The following is an 18775-nucleotide window of genomic DNA, read 5'->3' on the forward strand; positions in this document are numbered from 1 at the left end:
GGGGGCGGGGCGGCGCGACCTCACCCAGGTGCCGGCCCCAGTCTCGGCCCGCCCCCGCCCTGGGCCCGCCCCTCCGAGGCCCCGCCTCCACCGGCCACCCCCGGGGGTCCAGCAGCTAGGCTTCCCCAGGCCCGCCCCTCAGTGTCTGGGCCTCTCCGCCGGCCCGAGCACCCCTCGCCCCACTTAGGGCACGAACGGGCCCTCAGAAGGGGCCTCATTTTACTGAGGGCGCGGAGGCCCCGGGGGCCCTTTCCCCACCCTACGCCCCGCACACGGAGCCCGGGAGGCGACGGCGGGGGTTCCCCAGTTCCCAGCGCTGGCGCCCGGGACTCCCTGCCCGCCAGCTGGCCCTCCTCGCCGGGCCTTCGCTCTTTCTCTTCCTGTTGGCTGGAGTGCGGACGCAGCCGGGCTCGGTGCCCGCCGCCAGGCCGGCTAGTCCCGGCTCTGTGCCCGGAGACGAATGGGAAGACTCCAGGGCGGGAGGCTCTAGTCGGTCCACGGGTGCTGGTCAAGCGATTCTAAGAGCGACTCCTACCCTGATCCATGAATATTCCTCCCCCCTGCCCCTGCTTTTCAGAGTTCCCCATCGCCTCTGGGAGGCTCCTGAGCTTCCTTTCTAGACTTAGAACTTGATTATCTGGCATAACTCATTCATTCATTCACTGAGTACCCTCTGGGCTTCAAGTCTGGAGAGAGAGAAAGGCCCAGGGAATCCATTCCTTTGCCCCAAGTATCAGAAAACCATTCCATAACGATTCCATACTCCAAAGAAATGTCAGTTTCCAGAGGAAAAGAAGAGGGTTCCAGTTCCAGACCTATCCTCCTGGGGGACCACCTAGAGGTCATGCGGACAGTCTGGACAGCTCTTTCCAGCTGAGGCATAAGGGATGAAAATGGGAGACAATCCCCGAGGAGGCCTGAGCTGATCAAGGGGCCCATGGCCAAAACAGGCCATGGCCAGGACATTAGTCTTCTCAAGGAGCGAGTGCTGGCAGCTATTAGAATGGAATGGGCTTGTGGAGGAAATGGATGGGATATAGTGGCTGAGGAGAAGAGAAGGGCTGGATAGGGCCAGAAGAGCTGCCATGTTGCTCAGGTGGGAGGACCCTAGGTTGGGGAAGATGGGTGAGAAGAAGGGTCCAGACCTTCTGGGTTACAGGGCTGTGGGGATGGCAGGGGAGGGGTTGTCTAATGACACCTCCAGGGATGCAGAGCCCTGGCCAAGATGGGAATCTGAAACTGTGTGTGTGTGTGTGCGTGTGCGTGTGTGTGTGTGTGTGTGTGTGGCAGGGGTGTGTCTGAGCTGGAAAGAAGAATACTATTGATACAATGATTTTTCCCACACATAGTGGGATGGGGATGCGTGCTACCCTACATTCCATAAAGAAGACCTAGTTTGAAAACTGCTTAATGTCTAAGTTCCCAACTCTGATGCCTGTCCCTTACCCCACTGGGGTTGGCTCTGTCCACCAAGATGGACCCTTCAGGTCACACTGGACCATCATTTAGGAAAGAAATCTTATGCCTTACTGCCTACAACCAATTTTTTGTACACACTGTTCCCTGGGCCTAAATGTCATTTCCCACCCACTCCCAAATCTCTACCTGTCTTGGTTGTGTCCATTCAAATGCTACTCCTCCCTGATGTCCAGCTGTGAATCCATGGGACTTCCTTGAGCTAAAGGACTCTATTCATTAGTGTGTTCTGTGTCCTAGTCCCCACCCCCACCCCATGGCTTAGTTGGGCTTGAGCTGAAGAAAGCGTGAGCAAGATGAGTTTCAGGTGACTTTTGCTCACCTGGAATCAAGTTTCCTCTCTGGCTCCTCCCTCCAGGTCCACAGTGGCCAGCTGAGCCTCTCCCTCTTTGTCAACAATAGGCCCGGCTGGTGCCAGGGACCACTGGAAGGAGGGCAATGAGGGCCACCACTTGGAGATTACTAGGTCCAGCCACCAGACCTTTGCTCCCACACCCTGAGGTTCACCTTGGAAAATGGAAAAGAAGAATAATGGCCATCATTGACAGAGCTGCCCCAGTGACAGGTCCTGTGCTGGGTACTGGATCTGGGCAACCTGATCAGACCTTAAGACCCTTCACAGTGAAGGCCACTATTAGTGCCACTTTTGGTGATGAGTAAACTGAGTCTCAAATCCACTTGCCCAAGAAGACACAGCTAGTAAATGGCAGAAGTGAGATTCAAACCGAGGTCTGCCAGGCTCCAAAGTCCATGTTTTACATCAGGGGTTCTCAGTCTCAGTGATGCTAACCTTTGGGTCAGATCATTCTTTGCTGTGGGGGCTGTTCTCTGCACTGGAGGATGTTTAGCAGCATCCCTGGCCTCTACCCACTAAAAATGTCTCCAAAAAAGGGAACCCTCCTACACTGTTGGTGGAAATGTAAATTGGTGCAGCCACTATGGAAAACAATATGGAGGTTCCTCAAAAAAAAAAAAAAAAAAAAAGCTAAACTAAAAATGAAATAAAGTTGCTATATGACCAAGCAATCCCACTCCTGGGCATATACCCAGATAAAACTATAATGTGAAAAGACACACGCATCCCTATGTTCAGAGCAGTACTATTCAAAATAGCCAAGACATGGAAACAACCTGTCAGTCAACAGATGAAGGGACAAAGAAGATGTGGTACTTATGGAATATCATTGCTGCTTAGTTGCTAAGTCATGTCCAACTCTTTTGCGACCCCAAGGACTGTAGCCAGCCCAGCTCTTCTGTCCATGGGATTTCCCAGGCAAGAATACTGGAGTGGGTTACCATTTCCTTCTCCAGGGAAACTTCCCGACCCAGGGATCGAACCCACGTGTCTTGCACTGGCAGGCAGGTTCTTTATCACTGAGCCACCAGGGAAACCCACATATGGAGTACTACTCAGCCATAAAAAAAAATGAAATAATACCACAGCAGCAACATGGAGATGGACCTAGAGATTATCACACTAAGTGAAGTGAGTCAGAAAGAGAAAAATAAATACCATATGATACCATTTACACAAGGAAATCTAAAATATGGCAAAAATGAACCTATCTACAAAAGAGAAACAGATTCACAGACATAGAGAACAGATTTGTGGTTGCTGAGGGGGAAGGGAGATGAGGGAAGGATGGATTGGGAGTTTGGGATTAGCAGGTGCAAAGTATTATATACAGGATGGATAAACAACAAGGTATATAGCACAGGGAACTATATTCAATGTCCTGTGATAAACCATGATGGAAAAGAATATGAAAAAGAATATACATACATACATGTGTATATATATATATTATATATATATAAACTGAGTCACTTCGCTGCACAGCAGAAATTAACACAACATTGTAAATCAACTATCCTTCAATAAAATAACATAAAAAAAAATGTCTCCAGATACAGTCAAATGACCCCTAGGGGGCAAAACCACCCTTTGTTGAGAACCACTACTTTATAGCAGGGTTAGCATTATAGGAACAAGGATTTATAAAGTAGACATCAGGAAGCACTTTCCTTGCCCTCAGGATTATGCAGACTCAGGAACTCAGGGGCTGCAAGCATACACTGGCCTCAGCCAACCTTTCTCCCCTGGAGATGCCAAGGGAAGGCAAGATGTCCTCAGAGAAGGTGGAGGGGCTAAGGCTGTGCAGGTCACACTGTGGTCAAAGCAGAGACGGGATGCAGGTGGGCTCCCATCTAGAGACAGGCGCTGGGATCTAGGACACAGGGAATCCAGGCCAAGCTGGGCTGGAGTGGCTCTGCATGTTGGAGTTGCCCTCTGGTGCCACACTGGATGTGCAAGGGCACGGTCCAGATGATCTTGCTTTTATGCCCCCACAACTGAATGGTACTGACCTTAGTAGGACCTGCTGAGGCTTGGGAGCAAGCCTGGGCTGTGTCACATGCTAACTGTATGACTCTGAGCAGGTGACCACACCTCTCTGATCCTAAGTTCTCACCTGTGAAATGGGCTGATGACAAACCACTACTTTGGAGGCTAAGTGTTGTGTGAGATGATGTGCGTGGAGCCTCAGCCAGGGTGGACACCTGGTGAGGCTCAGCTCACCTTGGCCATGGCACAGGTAAGGTCAATTTGCCAAGTCACAGGCTGTCAGCCTTGGAAGAGTCCTCGATAGCCTGTCATGACATGGGGCATAAATCCCTAAGCTTGGCTGGGTCCACAGCAGCCACCCAGAAGTGGTACTTTCCCTTCTTCCCTCTCCAGGTTTGCAGCCAAGGAAACGGGCCCATCAGAGGCAGCACTGAGCAGCCAGCCACCAGACTCCCACCCCCAGCATCCACTCTGTCCCCATGAAGGCTCCCGGAGGGTCAGACCAGAGGAGGGGCAGCCTGACCCCTGCAACCACTACGCCACAGAGGCCACGAACCCTGGAGGCCCGCAGACCCCTCCACAGGAAGTCCAGGACTCAACCAAGCAACGTGGAAAGGACCTGGACATCCCTCAATCTCTGGGGGCGGACTGTCCACCTGAGCCGGCAGGAAGGGGTCCCTCACTTGAGCCCTGCCAAGAGTTGGTCCTTGATTTAGCCTGTTACTGCTTCTCTATCACCATCCCTCTCCCTGAGGCTTTGGCTGCCAGCACCACCCCCATCACACCCAGAGCACTAGGCTGGCCAAGGGAGAGTGGGGCTCATGTTTCAGGGTTAAAAAGGCCAGGCTAGCAGAGATGGTGCTCCTCCGCAACTCCTAGGGATGGCAGAACCTGGATGGATCCTGCTGGGTCTAGCGCAAGCGAGAAGGGCACTTGGAACATAGTCCAACATGTAGCAGTGCCTCAGGTCACTGAAATGATCGTGGGCCTGGATTTCTGCCTCAGACACTGGGTAGTAAGGGCAGAGGCTTTGAGGGTAGTACCAAACGGCAGGAAGTGCCAGATTAGGGGCCTGGAGAGGCCAAGTTTACACCCTATGTCTTAACTGTGCCTCAGCTTTCTCAACTGTGGAATGGGCACGATAACAGTAATACTGGCCTGGTAGGTGGCTGAGAAGATGGACAAGATCAAGCTTGTGGGGTACTTTGGGAGCAGAGCTCAATCCATACTGGTGTTAACTGGGAAAGAGTTAGTGAGGCCAGCTAATGGTTCACAGCTCCTGTCCTCAATACATCTGTGTTTGGGTGGAACTTCAGAAATACTTGGAGTAGACAAGGGGAAGGTGCTTTCTGGGAGTTCAGGGCACAGAGCTTTCCTAGGGTTCTTACAGGGTAAGGAGCCCCTGGACTACCCCGGTCCTGCTCTGACCACCGCACAACCCCTGCTCTTCCGGGTCTGCTCTTCCGCCTCCTCTACCCCTCTGCCCACCAAAGGGGCATGGGTGGGTGGTGTTGTCAGGGGCAGTCACAAAGTAATAGATATTCCCTGGCAAGGAGACCCAGAGGAACTCCCAGTTTCCAGCACCACCCCTACCTCTCACCCGCACACAGCAGTACCCCCGGCTGCTAAGATCTGCCAGGTCTCACGGTAGGCTCTGACACTTGAGGAGTCGGGGGTGGTAGGGGGCTCCGTCACCCACAGGGCGTGAAGGGCCGCGGGCTCCATCAGCTCCCTGGCTTGCTCACCTGCCTCAGTCTCCCTCCGCAGCGGGCAGCTCACCAAGCCCGGTTTGGCGGTTGGGAAACAGGGACCGCGGGTAGGAGCGGCCCTAAGCTGACAAGGTGCAGAGCGACCACCAGGCACACCCCGACCCCACCCCAACAGTTTCGCCCGCAGCAGCGGCCGCGGTGCACACGCCCCCGCAGATGTGTCTACCGCGCACCGGGCCCCGCCCCGCCGGGCCCCCAGGAGGCCTTTCTCAGCCGCGGGCAGAGGTGTCCGCCCCGTCACATGACTCAGGCCCGGCTATAAGAGACCCGGCTCTATTCCCGGATCGGGCCGGCGCCTGGAGGCTGGAGTGGCGCCGCCTTCTGGGCCGCGGCGGCGCCCTCTCGCCCTTAGCTGCTGGCGCGGTCCCGGAGTCAGAGGCTCGGGCACGCCCATTTCATGGATGGCGTAACCGAGAGCCTGGGCGAGAGTGTTGTCCAAGGCACCTGAACCAGCGCCCTGGCTGGGAGGACAGAGGGCTGGATGGGGGATGCCAAACAGGGACGGAGAGTCACAGAAACCTAGAAGAGAAATGAATGACACACATTGGCTGTTCTGATGAAAAATAGAGCACGTCAAGGAAAACAAAGACAAGTTTACAGAGATAAGTAGAAATCTGTCGTTATTGCACTGATAATTTCATCTCCTCAGACAGACCTACAGTCCACACTGTCATTGCATCTTAAAAATTGTCTTACTGGAAAGCACAATCAGGGCAGGCTTCCTGGAGAAGGTGGCTGTGTGGTGGTGGCAGAGCAGTCTGGGGCTCAAGACCCCTTGTTCATTTTACCTTGGTACCAGGATGAGGGATCCCAGGCTCCTGACCAAGCTTCACCCAGGGATTGCCAACAACGCTTGGCAAGGCTGTAAGCAGGGGCAATGAGCAGTGCCTGGAGAGAAGTGGTTAGGCCAGTTGGACCAGCAGAGCCTGAGCAAGGTGCCTGCACAGCCAGCACCTTCCATTCTGACTCCTCCAGGAATCTGAGAGGCACTGAGGCGCCAGGACAGCCCTGCCAACTCACTGCCCCGACCCCCCCCCCCCTCCTCCTCAAGGCCACTGCTCAGGTTGTGCTTTGCTCTTAAAATGCCATTCCATTAAGCTCTTAACCATCTAACAAGACCCCATGCAAAAGGTCCTCCTCTAGATTCCTGTCTCTAACTGAGGAGGGCCTCTGCTTCCTATGAGCTCTGCCCTCACCTCCATCCCACTACTGGCACGGTCCAGGGTCTTTCCTGGGGCACTGACCACATGTACAGAGGCTCCACAGTAGGAAGAACTCACATGCTGCTTCCACACTAACTGGCTGTATGACCTTGAGCAAGTGTCAGCCATCTCTGAGCCTCAGTTTCCTCATTTGTAAAATCCGGAGCCCATGAGGCTGCTCTGAGGATGGATTGAAATGTTGGTTGCAGAGGGTCTAGACCTGTGCCCAGCACTGGACCCAGACAGCTGAGCTGTTCACGTCTGTCTCCCTAGGCTCTGAGCTCCCTAGGCACACATATGCATCCTTGTCAATGTCCAGCAGCCTGCAGTGGAAAGAGACAGGTTGGCAAGGAGGAGCTTCCCCAGGGAGCTAAGTCTCACCTTTAGGCTACTTGCCCACCCTACCACTTTCACATGCCTTGGCCTTGCCTCTGCCTGTAGCCTTCTGTAGGCACAGGCTGAGGCCATCTTGGCCACAGTGGCTAGGCAGGTGGCCAGGCTATTAGGCAGGCCTTGGACAGCAGGATGGTGAGCCATTGGGGCTAGAAACACAGCCGGTTCCCAGGCCAGCCCCTCAGGGTCTGTGGGCACCAGGCGGTCATCCCGTGGCAATAGAAGGAGGAGTTCCAAAAGAAGGCTGAAATTTCCGGATGGGGGTGACATTTGGGTCAAAGGCTGGGATATATAATTTAAACCCTCAGGTTCAGACCATGTGGGACCCTTTACACCCTCACTCTAGACAGGAAGACGGGGACATGAAGACTCAGGCTAGCTGTATGCAGGTGCACCAAGTTGCCCCAGGTGGGCACTGGAACGGGGGCCTCGGATCACAGGGAGATCTGAGGACCCTGCTTGGGAGCCTTGCAAAGAAGATGAACTAGACTTTCAACTTCAGGAGGAAGATCTGGTGGCTTCAGACGCAGGGGCGTCTGGTAGTTAAACCTGGGCCACAGGTTTCTGGGTTCCCCTCCGAGCTCAGCCTTCTCTGCTTGTGTTACAGCTGGGCAGGTGGCTCAGCGTCTCTGAAACATGATGAGGATGTTAAGAGCTCCAGCTCTCAGTGGCCGTGAGGGTTAACTGACCCAGTGAGGGTAAGGAGGAGGCCACAGGCTTCCCTGTCCCATCTCTCCCCACTCCTCAGGTCCACAGGAGGACCTGCTGGGAGTGTGGACAGGTTCCCACAGTCCTACCGTTCTGTCCTGATACTTTCCTCTCTTTATCCCTTGGCCAGGAGCCTCACTCAGGCACCATGGCGAGTCCCCTGATTGCTGTCTAATTGCCTCCACCTAGATAGACTAACCCACTCCAGTACTCTTGCCTGGAAAATCCCATGGATGGAGGAGCCTGGTAGGCCGCAGTCCATGGGGTCGCTAAGAGTCGGACACGACTGAGTGACTTCACTTTCACTTTTCACTTTCATGCATTGGAGGAGGAAATGGCAACCCACTCCAGTGTTCTTGCCTGGAGAATCCCAGGGACGGGGGAGCCTGGTGGGCTGCCGTCTCTGGGGTCGCACAGAGTCGGACATGACTGAAGCGACTTAGCAGCAGCAGCAGCAGATAGACTAAGCATTCTGAGCCCATCCCACAGATGAGAAAACTGAGGCTCTGGGGCATCCCTGGCCAAGGCCACACAAGGCCAGGGTTGTTGGAAGAGACGGAGGCAGCAGTCCAAGGCCTTGCCTGTCCATATGTCCTATGAAAAGATTCCTGCCCCTTCCCTAGACAAAGGCTGGATGCTGTGGTGGGAGACAGCTCTGCTGCCCTCCAGTTGGTTCTGAGAGGGGCAGATTCAGGACAGTTTCTCACGAAACTGGAACAAGGGCAGCTGTTTTGTCTGGCCTGGCTGAGCCCAGATGGCAACCGGGACTTTGGCCAGTATTCCCACCAGAGGAAGGGATGGAGTTCAGCATGATTTGGGGGGCTGGGCACCTGTTTTTCTCTGCCTGGCCCAGATGCCAGATGTGAGAGGCCACATTCTTGGGTGACTGCCCTTCAGGGTTCCCTCTTCCCTTCCATGTGCCTGTGGGGTTCCAGTCCATGGTGCAGCCCAGGCCCCTGAGCCTGAGCCTCCTGAAAAGGGCCTATCCTTATAGATGGTTTTAGAAGGCAGTGGCTGAGCTCAGGAGGCCTAAGTCTGAGACCAGGAGTCTCCTGGCCACTGGGGGCTGGTTTCTTGCAGTGTGACCTTGGGCAAGTCATCTCCCCTCTCTGGTTTCATCTTCCTTATCTCTCATTGGGGTTGTTAATACCCCTCAGAGGCTCAGGGAATGTAGACAGAGGAGGTCTAGCACAGGGCTTAGGTCAGAGTGAGCTCCCAATAGATTACTACTATTTTTGTTATATGATTTAATATTAACAGGATGTGTTTAGGGATGGGAGGGGAAGCTTACACGGCCTGAAGTCCTCTGCATAAAACCTAAGGCTCTGGGACTTCCCTGGTGGTCCAGTGGCTAAGAGTCTGCACTTCCAATGCAGGGGGCCCAGGTTCAATCCCTGGTCAGGGAACTAGATCCCATATGCCACAACTAAAAGTTCCCACATGCCACAACTAAGACCCAGTGCAGCCAAATAAATAAATTAAAATGAAAGTGTTAGTTGCTGAATCATGTCCAACTCTCTGTGACCCCATGGACTGTAGCCTGCCAGGCTTCTCTGTCCACAGAATTCTCCAGGCAAGTATGCTGGAGTGGGTTGCCGTTTCCTACTCCAGGGGATCTTCCCAACCCAGGGATCAAGCCTGAGTCTCCCACACTGTGGGCAGATTCTTTACCATCTTAAACAAGTAAATATATATATAATATATATGTAAAACCTAAGGCTCTTAGAAGCTTAATACAACCATCTCATCTAACTCCCCTTTAACTTCCCATCGTATAGATGGGAGACTAAGGTCCCAAGAGGCCAAGTAACTTGCCTAGGTAACCAGCACAGACTCCAACAGAGCCCAGCATAGAACCTAATTCATTCATTCCCTCCAGCAATCGTTTAGCAAGCACCTACTGTGTGGATGTGAGAGTTGGACTATGAAGAAGGCTGAGCGCTGAAGAATTGATGCTTTTGAACTGTGGTGTTGGAGAAAACTCTTGAGAGTCCCTTGGACTGCAAGGAGATCCAACCAGTCCATTCTGAAGGAGATCAGCCCTGGGATTTCTTTGGAAGGAATGATGTTAAAGCTGAAACTCCAGTACTTTGGCCACCTCATGCGAAGAGTTGACTCATTGGAAAAGACTCTGATGCTGGGAGGGATTGGGGGCAGGAGGAGAAGGGATGACAGAGGATGAAATGGCTGGATGGCATCACTGACTCGATGGACGTGAGTCTGAGTGAACTCCGGGAGTTGGTGATGGATAGGGAGGCCTGGCGTGCTGCGATTCATGGGGTCGCAAAGAGTCAGACACGACTGAGCAACTGATCTGATCTGATCTGTGTGCCTGAGCCTGTACTAGAGCTGAGGAAGTGAGGATGGCTCCACCGGAGAGTGCCCCTGGTGTGGGCCAGAAAGGACAAGGAGGAATTCCTTCTCAGACAGTGGTGAGGAAGCAGAAGAGGCACTCACAGCTGGAGCAAAGACCAATCCTAGGAGCATCGAGGTGAGCCTGGAAGGCTGGAGCATGGGGTGCACAGGGGACCCTAGGGGTCAGTGGGGGATTCACATTCTCAGGGGTCTTGGATGCCATGCAAGGGCTGGACCTGCATTTGGGCCCTGTGCTGAAGATAATGGGAAATGAAGATTTGGGAAAGGCACTTTCCGGACAGAAACTGGAGGTAAGAAGATTGGGAAGACAGGCATTCTAGGTAGAGAAAAGGGCAGGGATCTGGAGGCAGGCCTGGCTCCAGTAAGCACCTTTAAATGAGTGAGTAAGTGCAGCACGGCCTTTATCACTCATGCTGCCCTGTGGGTCCAAAACAGTGAGGATCAGAGTACCTGATCACGTCAGCCACGTCCTGCTGATGGCACCTGTAGGGCAGGGGTGGAGACACAGAGCTGATACAGAGCCCTCTACCCACCCCATATGCCCCTCCCCCACTGCTGCAGGCTGATGACAGCCTACTCCCTGAGCACAAGGTTTGCCCACATGAAAGGGCACACAGGTGTGGGTCCAGGGAGACTTCTCTGATCTTTGCCCTTCTGACCTTTGCTGTGTGAGCTTGGAGGTACAGCCCTGAGCGATGAATTTCTGGGACTCTGAGCAACAGACTCAGGGGTGAGAGTGTGGGTGTGTGTATGGGGTTCCTGCACCACCTCAAACACCCTTCCTGTCTTTCACTATTTGTTTTGGAACCTTTGCCTATGGGTCTCTGGGATCCCTGGTGTCATGGTTCTGGCATGTGACCTTCTTGGTGCCTGTAGGGTTGGGCTTGTATGTCTTTGTTCTTTCCCTAGCTGTAGGGCCACATTCCCTTGAGCCCATGTCCTCTCCTCCTGACCCCTCCTCATGCCTCCACACACATGACTGCCACCCCATGAGGGTCAGGCACACTGTAGGTGCTTAGTGAAGGCTGGCTTTCCCGGGGTGGCACCCCAAGCCCAAGCAGTACTCAGCAGCGTCTGTTCACCGCATCTGTTGGCTTCCTTTGGGTCTCCACAGGGCAATGGGGCCGGGGCGGGAGCCCCTTCCCCAAGGAAATCAGGGTGGCTGGGGTTGGCCTGAGCCTCTGGGGCTCCCTGTCCTGTACCCCAGCCTTGGAAGCCCCTCTGTGGATCCAGGGACACCCCAGCCCTGTCCTGGGGAGAAAGATACACTAGGTGGGGATGTGCCCAGAAGAATCAGGAGTAGCAACACATGATGCAGCAGCTCAGGGTAGACCCACCTCTGCTGATGCCCGAGAGTACCCGTAGCATTCAGATGCAGAATCCTCTCTGCAACCCCAAGGCTGACTCCTGGAATCTCTACCTCTTGCTGCTGTAAGATGAGGAAGTTTGGGGTGGGAAGTCACCATTACTTCCTCCCTCATCACCCTGCAATTGCTGACATGGTTGATTAGACAAGGAGGTGTGAGAGGCCTGGAGCGTGGGAGAGCCAGAGGGTGCAAGTGCACACGGCGGTGAGTGGAAGGTCAGGCTCCAGCCAAGCAAGGGTGCGCGACCTCCAGAGACGGCTCAGGCTCAGGCTCCAGATTTGCCCTTGAGGCACCATCATTCCCAGCCACTGCTGCAACGGCCAGCAACTGTCCTCGTAAAACCAAGGCCTGGGTGTCTGAAGGGAGGAGGGAAAGGGGATAGTGACTAGGAGGACAAGGATGGAGAATGTACTTTGGGTCCTTAGCATCCTTCACATTCTGGCTTAACACTGTGTCCAGGAGGCCCTGGAGAGCTCCCCATCAATTCTCCTGGCTCCCCAGAGTAGTCTTTGCCTCCGGGGCTGGGCAGAGGTGGATCTCTAGAGACTGTGGGGATTCTGAACTCTTGGAGCCTGCACTCAGAGGTCAGCCTCCTTGGAAGGGTCTCCTCCCCAAAGAACTCAATCTTCATCTGTGTCTAATAGTGGCCAGCAGGTGTGGGGCTGCCCAAGGTCACTGAATGGGCAGCAACATAAAACTTGACAATGGTTTCCCCCGCCCAGTGCCACAGACCTCTGCTGGAAGGTAATTATAGATGGGATTATAGCCTGGGATGGCTAACTCTTTCCACAGCCCAGAGCTCAGCGGACCCAGAGGCCTCGGGGCTGCACAGAACCTCTGCCTGGCCCATCAGACTCTGCCCCAGGCCTTCAGGTTCAGGGCATCCCAAGTCCCCAGCCCTCCACCAGCCTTGATGCCTACCAATCTTAGAAGAGGTCCCCCAGGAGTCCAGGTGGAATCAGGACTCTGCAGAGGATGTGGTAAACATCAACTTGGTCTCCGATTAGAATCATAACAGGAACAATAATTCCAACCCTCACATATCAAGTATTCACTACCTACCAGGCCCTGAACTAACCCTTGATATTTATTAACTCACAGTCTTTCCACAAAGCCTTTACAATGTGGGGACCATCGTTAGCCCCGTTTTACAGGAGAGGAAACTGAGGCCCACAGAGGCAAAATGACATGCCGATTCTCACACAGCTAGGATGTGGCCAGACTGAGCCTCACATCCCAGACTATTCTGAATTCCAGGCCAGAGCTCATAGGCACTAGGCCAGGGTACCCCTAAAGTCACAGGAGCAGTTGGGGCCAGGGGAGCAGTTGGTAACTGGTCTGGGTGAAGTCAGATGAGTAATGGGTGTGGAGGTGTTGGCTGCTAACAGGGCGAGGACACAACACCCCTTCTGGAGGCTTGTTCCCCAGCAGTGAAGGCTTATGCAGACCTTCCTGTGTGGCCTCACAGGGTGGATGTCCAAGGGGAAATGAGAAGCTGAGGGAACCAGGGTAGGCACACACAGGCTGCCCCACCATCGGCTCTCTGGAGCTTGTCCCTTCCCCAGAAACCTGCCCAGGTTCTCCCATCCCAAAGGGAGCATCCTGCCTGGCCCCACCTGCTCTGGCTCCACCAACATTCTTTCCCCACAACTTGGGAAGCTATGTGAGGGAGGGGCTCATGCAGGAGTTGCATCTGGTACCCTTCTGTGCCCCTTGCATTGCCCCAGGCCCAATGGGGATGCCCGAGTCTGCCAGACTTCATAGAAGGCTTGGGCCCCACCTCCTGCAGCACAAAGAGCCACCCCCTGGGTCCTTGCCAAGATTTATCTCTGGAATTTGCCTCTGAAAACTCTTGGTTCTTGCTGACTGGTGAGGGCAGAGCTGTGCCTGGGTTCAGGATCTCAGTCCATACTGCCCAGAAGTTCTCCTGCACATCTAACTTCTCACTTCCTGTCTGTCATTCTTTTCTATTCTCTTCTCCTTGTTCCCTTCCTGGTTCTTGCAAATGAAGAGTCCCTGGGTTCGTATCTCCATCTCCACAATTAACTAAAGTAGAAATGACTTCTGTCCTGACCTTAGTAGTCAACAGTGAACCACGGGACTTCCCTGGTGATCCAGTGGTTAAGACTGCCTTTCAAGGCAGGAGGTGTGGGTTCGATCCCTGGTCAGAGACCTAAGATCCCACATGCCTTGGGGCCAAAAAAAAATTTCGAAACAATAAAGGCTTTAAAAACGGTCCACATAAAAAAAAAAAAAAAAAAACCTTAAAAAAAACAGTGAAACTTCAGAACTTTAGCGGGTTCCTACTCTGTGCTGAGAGTGGAGGAGAGGTGAAAGGAGGGGCTGACAAATTGTGACATGGGCTACTGTGTCCCCCTCTGTACTGGTGGCCGATATTACTAATTGATCACAGCATTTCTGAGCCTGGAGGGATACAGCTCAGAATCCTCAACACAGCTGTAGGGAGCCCCTTGGCAACCAGCTGGAATCGACACATCAGTTGAAACCCATTTACCCTCCTTCCTTTCTGCAGCCCACCTCCTGCCAAGGATTGAGGCCAGGATCAGGCCAGGGCTTCTTGTGCAAAGCTGTCCTTGTCCTGTCCCACCTCTCACAGTCTGTGCCCTGATTTCCTTGTCCTCGTTCTCAGCACCTGACACGGGCTGGGGAGAGGGCAGACAGGATCATCTGTCTTTGCAGCTCAGCTTCCTCTGAGGCTGTGATGGCCTGGTTAGGGACTTGGCCCCGAATTGGTGCAGTTCCTTTGGACGGAAGGCATGTGGGCCACTGAGTGTAAGTACCTTCCAAAGCCACCTCCATCAGGGCCCCAAGACCCTCCCCAGAAACACATCTTTTCAGAGATGCTCTGGAGTCCAGAGAGTCCCCTGGCCTAGTCTCCTGCTCCCGAGGTGCTCACTGTGCATTCCTTCCCAGGTCGAGGGCAAGATCCTGACTGCTGCCTTGCCTTTTGTAGCCGTTCACACACATGGATTAACGTCTACTGGATGCCAGAGCCTATGGCAGGGGTCAAGGCCCTCCCAGCAGAAATACGTCCCAGATTCAAGGAGCTTGAGGTCTGCACAAGAAAGAGATGTGTTCCCAGGTAGAAAGTTGAGAAAGCCTTAGCCTCAGGGCCAGACAGGTGGGAAGTCAATCCCAGCACTGCCACTGGGCCTCGGTTTTCTCCTGTGTAAAATAAGGATGATTGTAATAAGAAACTCAATAACCCCAATAAGACTTCACAGACTTATTTAAAGATTAAACAAGATAATTTATGTTATTCTTCAACACTGTTTATTGAGCACCTATTATATGCCATGCTTTGCCTTTAGCTCCAGGGAAACGATTGCTCTCTTGGAGCTGAGAATCAGAAGGAGAGCAGGCAAGTCACTAGGAAATGACCACCTCCAGGAAGCAGAGCTCACATGGGGGAAGCTTAGGTACTATGAGAGCCAGGAGAATGCCTGACTCCACCTAGGAAATCAAAGAAGGCTTCCTGGAGGAGGTGACTCTTGAAGGAGGAGGATGAATTAGCCAGACTTAAGGAGAAAGGTGTTCGAGGCAGAGGGAGCAGCCTGAGCAAAAGTTTAGCAGTGAAGATGGTGCATATGAAAGGGCTCAGCACTGGGCCTCAGCATTTGTTTAAAAAGTGCAAGGCAGGAGAGGGGGCCCAGACAGACTGACCTGGGTGCTGGATGTGGGGCAGATGAACTAGGTCAGGTGCATCTAGGGAGCTGCATTATTTACCGTCCCATCTATAAAATATTTACACGGGCTTCCTGATGATTTATGGTGTTTGTTTTCCTGCCTCTGGGCTCCTGGCAGGTAAACCACGTGCCCTGCAGCTCACCCTTGGGAGGAGTTCCAGGGCACCTGCATCAAGCATCTAACTGGGCCAGGAGGAGGGCTCTGTCCAGCAGGCCAGGCCATTCAGCAGCTCCGAGCTCTTCTAATGAGATGTGAACCCCACAGACCTCAAGTCCACGCCCCAGAATCCCTGAGGCAGAGCTGGGAATCCAGGTAGCAAAGGTCTGGGCTGTGGGGAGGGGCAGACCCAGACAGACGGTGGCCCAGAGCTCCCTGGCTATGTGCCAGACCACGCTCACCTTGTCTTCTCCCCTGTAAGAGGGGGTTCATGGTGGTGCCGTGTTTGGAGGAGTAGATTGAGGTCACATAGCACAGGGTGTTAGCTCAGGGACAGGAAGCTTGCAACTCTTACATGTTTCTTTAAATGTCTGCCAAGTGTAATATTAGGACAACCTGTCACCTGGAGCACACGTAAGAGAAGAGCACAGCTCTTATAAAGTGATTCAAACGTGTTTTATGTGGGAAGCAGGCGCCTTTTAACTTGTTGGGGTTGAGAGCCAAGAGCCTGCAGAAACCTTAGACGGGCCTGACCTCAGCCTCCAACGGAAGGTGACTTGCTGTCCTCTCGGCTCGGCACCTCTCTCAGAATCCTTCTAAAAATCTTATCATATCTGTTGAACTGGCCCACTTTCCTGTCCATTTCTGGAAAGGAAAAAAAGGAGAAGCTCCAGATAGAGGGAGGGAGGTGGGGCAGAAGGCTTGAGGGGAACCCAGCCCAGGCTGGGTGGTGCCTCCTCCTGCTCTGAGAGGGAACAGCCCTCAGCCAGCGAAAGTGGAGCTGGGGTGGGAGGTCTAGCCCCATAGCTGATGGGCTGGCAGGCTTGTGAAGACTGGACCACAAGGAGAAGAGGGCACTGGGCTGGGTGACTCCAACCTGAGACAGCAGGATGGACAAGACATCAGATGGGCAGGTACTGTGAGGTCAGCAGATTCCTGAAAGCAGCTTCTGGAGAACTGTGGTGTGGACGTGGATGAGAAATCAGCCCACACACTCAGGGTCTTCTTCCAGGGCCTGCCTGGACCAACTACCAACCTCACCATTGAGCAGATGCCAAGCTAAGGCTAGAGAGAGTAGGGATTAGCAGGCCATGCAGGATCAGAATGGGAGCAGAACCCAGGGGAATCCATGCCCTTGCTCTAAGAGTCACAGATCCGTGGACTTTCAGAGAGCAAGTGTCCTCAGGAACTGTCAAATCTGACCCCTTGCTGCAGTAGATAGCAGAATGTGTCCATCCCGAGCCTGCGTGGATGCTAAGTCACTTCAGTTGTGTCCAACTCTGTGCGACCCCATGGACTGTAGCCCACCAGGCTCCTCTGTCCATGGGGTTCTCCAGGCAAGAACACTGGAGTGGGTTTTCATGTCTTCCTCCAGGGGATCTTCCCCATCCAGGGATCAAACTCGTGTCTCCTACGTCTCCTGCATTGGGAGGCGGGTTCTTTACCACTAGTGCCACCTGGGAAGCCCACCCCAAACCTACTTACTTCAGATCATTCCTCACCCTTACCCTGCTCTGATGCTTGTCTATGGCAAAGGGGTCAACCTCTTCGGGCTGCACTCCTTAAACTTCTGTGGCTTAGTTTACTCATGGAGGGCACAGGGAGAAAGATGGAGGGAGAAAGGAAGAGAAATGCCTTAGGCAATGTTTCCAGCAGTGGCAGCCTCTCCTCTGTGACGTCCGATCCCTCTGAACAGGCTCTATGTGATTCTAGCTTCTTCTGGATACCCAAGTATCAGTCAGTCACACTTTAGTGAGAATCAGCTGATGAAGTTCCTTAAGTTCACTGCATTCCCAGATAGCCCTCCACAAAGCAGGGAGAGGCTGGCACAGAGTGAGGGTGAGGAAGGTAGATTCCCCCAAGGGAGAAGGGGCTGAGGACGCACAGGATGGATGCCCCAGGCAAGCCCTCTGATCCCAGACAAGTGGCCTTACCTCTCTGGACTTCAGGCTCCAATAGGAAAAGAGAAGCCACTTTAGGTATTTCAAATAGAGGGAGTTGAATGTAGGGAGTCCATTACACAGGTGATGGAAAAGTGGAGGAGCTATCAGGGAAAGGAATGGCAACCCAGAGAGTAGCACCAGCAGGAATCCACCATGCTTACAGGCTAAAGGGACAAAGGAGGATCGAGTGGTGTGCACACGCCACCCCCGGAGATCCCCCACCTCCCAGAGCCAGCAGCCTGGTGGATTTTCCCCTCCTTGTTTCTCAACTCGGTGGTTCCAGCAGCAACTTCCCCACTGAGCACATACTTCTGTCCTTTGGCTGCAGCTCTGGGGCACAGCTGTCTGGAAAAACCTTCAGTTTCCTTTACCCAGCTGGTCTGTGAATGCGAGAGGCTAGGCCTGTGCATTGCCCCAGAGTTCCCAGAGAGAGAGTCAGGGGCTGCTGCCCAAACCAGGGACTAGGGCAGAGAGAGCTGAGGACTGAGCCTCTCTGAGCAAGGCCCCAGAAACCGAGGAAGTTGAAATCTCTGCCCTAACTTCTTAACTCCAAACAGTACCACTCCCTCAGGGTCTCGAAGCCAGTGCCAACCAAGTTGCCCACAGATCTTTACTGAGCACCTCCTGTGTGCCAGGTACCATTAAGTCACTTTGGTTTTACCTGACTCCAAACCTGCGAGGTGGGTATTATCACATAATCCCATTTTGCAGATGGGGAAATCAAGATTCTAAAGGGCTAAGTCACTTGCCCAGGCTCCCTACACTAAGATAGGGCTGTATTATTTTACATCTCTTCCCTCAGAGCCTTGAGGGATAGACATGGAGGACCCTTGGCATTACCATTTCAACATGGTGGCTTCAAGTGCTTGAGAGTGACCCCAGAGGTTGGGGATTTTCTGTAGCATTGCTGAGGCATGAATTTGAACCCTGCATAGGTAAGGCTGGTGGTGGGAGGGAGTTACTGACTTTGAAGCAGGCTAAGCATTTCACCAGCACCCTGTGTGAAAGCATGAGGGGCTATAAGGCTCTGGAGTCACGTTACCTACCCCACTCCACAGTTGCTTGACCGTCAGCCAGTCCCTTTACCTCCTCAGCTATAAGAGGAGATACATAATCCTGACCTAGAAGGGTTCTTTTGAAGACTACAATCACGTATGTAAAAGTTCCAGTGCTCTGGTGCCTCGTAGGGGCTCTTAGGACAGTGATGTTATCTTGGCTTTTGTAAATGGTAGCATAATTCAGGGTTCTGTGGTAAGTTGTGAGGTCCGAATTAGTAGGAGCTCCAAGGGCAGGCAGTGTGATCCTGGGGGGCAGGATGTTCAGAAAGGTCCAT

The 18775-nt window shown here is 53.4% G+C and overlaps 1 non-coding gene across 1 annotated transcript; it reads left to right on the top strand.

Moving 5' to 3' along the window:
• The first annotated feature begins 9225 nt into the window (after nucleotides 1–9225).
• On the top strand, nucleotides 9226–9298 carry TRNAG-UCC (transfer RNA glycine (anticodon UCC)). Its single transcript has one exon. It is a non-coding gene; the product is annotated as a tRNA-Gly (tRNA).
• The last annotated feature ends 9477 nt before the right edge of the window (nucleotides 9299–18775 follow it).

The sequence above is a fragment of the Bos mutus genome, chromosome 22 (genome assembly GCF_027580195.1).
Source record: "Bos mutus isolate GX-2022 chromosome 22, NWIPB_WYAK_1.1, whole genome shotgun sequence".
In the NCBI taxonomy this organism is placed as follows: Eukaryota; Metazoa; Chordata; class Mammalia; order Artiodactyla; family Bovidae; genus Bos; species Bos mutus.